The sequence below is a fragment of the Pinus tabuliformis genome, chromosome 8 (genome assembly GCF_031772625.1).
Source record: "Pinus tabuliformis cultivar Carrire ecotype Pingquan chromosome 8, CPIR1, whole genome shotgun sequence".
NCBI lineage: Eukaryota > Viridiplantae > Streptophyta > Pinopsida > Pinales > Pinaceae > Pinus > Pinus tabuliformis.
Genome location: NC_142294.1, coordinates 360,053,684 through 360,056,810, shown reverse-complemented (window position 1 = coordinate 360,056,810; position 3,127 = coordinate 360,053,684). Strand labels below are relative to the sequence as shown.

General features: G+C 32.0%; 1 long non-coding RNA gene across 2 annotated transcripts; it reads right to left on the bottom strand.

Annotated features, from left to right (window-relative positions):
• Window positions 1-494: 494 nt before the first annotated feature.
• LOC149235618 (uncharacterized) lies at window positions 495-1,722 on the bottom strand. 2 transcript variants are annotated; one of them, XR_016268309.1, is made up of 3 exons: window positions 1,004-1,722; window positions 685-792; window positions 495-576 (listed from the first exon to the last, which is right to left on the bottom strand). It is a non-coding gene; the product is annotated as an uncharacterized LOC149235618 (long non-coding RNA). The 2 variants fall into 2 exon arrangements; XR_016268310.1 differs by having other exon boundaries at window positions 685-786.
• Between the last annotated feature and the right edge of the window lie 1,405 nt (window positions 1,723-3,127).

Below are 3,127 nucleotides of genomic sequence, written 5' to 3'. Positions count from 1 at the left end.
ATTAAAATTTGATGACGTTTTTGTATTTTTTTTACCCTTCGTTTTACGTTTTAACTAAATATGTGAGTGTCACAGAAAATTCTATTTTAATAATTTTTGTAAATTTATTCCACAACACATAATAAGTCATCAAATGGACGATGATAATCACTGTTGTTTATAATGTTTCTTGTTAGATTGAAATTACAGATTTGCAGTTTATCATATTTATAGCTCAGATTTATGGTGGGGCCATTTAAACAATAAAATCTTTGCAAAAAACTTACAATCCACGGACTATAAATAAATTATCTAGTGAAATTATAAATAAATCTTGGACTATAAATAAATCATCTAGAGAAAATACAGAAAAGTTATGTAATAATAAACAGTTATTATACTTCATTAAAAGTCAAACTTTATAGAGAAACTACAAAAATTTTTATCAATAGGAATATTTCAATACATAGATCCTCCCTTAAACATAAGCTTGAAGAATTTTCAAAGGTCAAGAATCCAAGGATATGCATACCGGTTCAAAAACGGTTTCAATGTCGGTGTCGATACTAGTTTCATCCGCGTTTGAATCTAGCTCCCCTGCAGTTTAGAATGGGGATTGAGATATAAAATATTTCGACTTTAATGGCTTTCAGCAATGAAACATTGGAAGTTGGAACAAGGATCGTTGACAGAGAAAATACATACAGGTAACCATGGTTGCCTCCAGAGAAGCCAAGTGCTCTACAGAAAGGTTGATGGGGATCTTAACACTTCGTTTGTGGCTGCTTCTGTTCCCAGTACGTTTCCCTTACGCTTGAAACACACAAAAGGTCAGACAGTATATTGATAAAGAAACAATTGCAGAAAATAATTTTCTTGTGGGTTTCCGAAAGTTTCAATATCGTGAATGATTGATTAAACCAGAGAAGCTTCAATCATGGGTTATTATATTTCCGCTGAGAAATAATGAAAATATTAAGGGATACTCATCATGCATGCATTCCCTTCTGAGACTAAAACTGACCTCGCTGTAGCTTCGATAGTCCCCTTGCTCAGTCCTGATAATTTTACTTCCCTTCGCTGATTTGGGCATGTTGTAACATAGAAGACGAAAGCGATTAATATAGCACTCACCTGTCCAAATTCCATGACTCTTCGTGGCATTGAAATCCTCAAGGCTCCTGTCAATTAGCACGCATTATAGCAGGTTTAGTGGGAAATAATTCAATACCATTTGGCAGCGGTGAAATTTTCGATGCGCCTGATGCGCCTGTCAACTACCACTAACCTGTCTGAACCTGCTGCAATTGCCACGAATTATTCTCCTTTGCCTGCAGTTGCAACGAATTAGAAATTCCAAGATAAAGCGCTATTAAATGATGGCTCACATGTCAAAACTCTTCTCACGCGGAATCGGCAACCCTTATCCCTATTGCAGAGTCGTTGAACCTGTTGCCAGGGCTGTTCGATCCCACCATCTCTGTCACCGTTTATATTGAAGGACGTTTGGTTTATTACCGGAATTGTTTATGGTCAGAAACTCCGAAAATCTCAACTGTACCATCATCAGACCCATACTCCCGGTGGTGAACGTAATCCAGACCCATACTCCCGGTTACAGATATTATAAATATTTACGTTTTCTTTATGAAAGTGGACGTCAAAATGACGGATTGGAAAAGTATATCGCACGTCAGGTTTGACGTGGAAGATTTTTTTGCTGCCGTCAAATACGTCCTAAAATCAAAAAAACGTCCCACAGGACGTCAAATTCCAGGCCTGGGTGGAAGCACAAATAATACACACGTGACGACAACTGACCAACCGATGTCAGCTTGCTAGAGGGTGCCCACAGACAACAAAAGATTCCCATAGAACTTTAACTGTAACTCACATTTCTCAAAATTTCTGCTAGCAAAAATCATATCATAATTTTCACTATTTTCAGGTGAGAATTTATAACGTTAAATTAATTTTTATTCCACTTCCCATAGACTGCTCCTCTGCCTTGTACTGTGCCCATTCAATGGGCTTTTTTTAACTCAAATAACTTATACGGTATGGTAGTGTAATTAATTGATAAAAAAATGTTTTAGTTCGCAAAAGACTAAATTTTAATATAATAATATAATTTTAATTTAGAATATAAATCATTTTAATTATAACTAGCTGAATGATATTCATAAATGTTGATATATAGTTATCTATATTATTTTCTGTATTTTTAAATTATTAGGATAACATATGAAAGGTGGAAAATGATTTTTATTTTCTGTATTTTTAAATTATTGTCATAGCATATAAAAGGTGGAAAATGATGTTTATAGACCAGTTTATTGCTATGTTATTTGACAATGAATATCAACCACTTTATTGCTATGTTATTTGAAAGCAAATATCAACTACTTTATTGTTGTGTTATTTGAAAGCAAATATCAACCACTTTATTGATATGCTATTTGACAACAGAGTTATGTATGTGAACAAAATTAATAGACCATGATTAACTATGGATAAATATAGGCAAATTACGGTAAATAACAATTAACCATAATTAACCACAATTAATAAATACTAAATTGTAATTATACTTTAGAACACCAAACTTAATTATCATAATATTTTTTTTTCCATTTTCTCCGCGTCGGGTAGCTCAAGTGGGGTCATGGAATGAAGTCTCACCTAACAGGTTCAAATCTTCTACTACCCTCACATTGTAGCAGGGTGAATATTGGACATGTAAACTAGAAAATCTGAGAGTCCTATCAAGCTTATAAAAAAAATCATTTCAAGAAAAAGAAAACAATTTAATAAGAGTTTTACTATAACCAATTATTCAAAAATGGATTTTTAGATTTTATTTATAAAAAACCCATTTTAAAAATTATTTTAACTTAAATAATAATAAATTATTTTTTCAATCAAAATATTATTTAATAAATATCATACACATCAAAATGTATATCATTTAATTTAAATATTTTTAAATCCGTCCATATATACTATATTTATTTTATTATAATAAGGTGCATATTAGGGAGACTTAAATTATGCTTAAACATGTGTGACTTACAAGATATTAGTTACGTTGACATATTAATTTCATTTTTAAAAGATATTATATTAGGATAATTTTTAGGTGAATGGC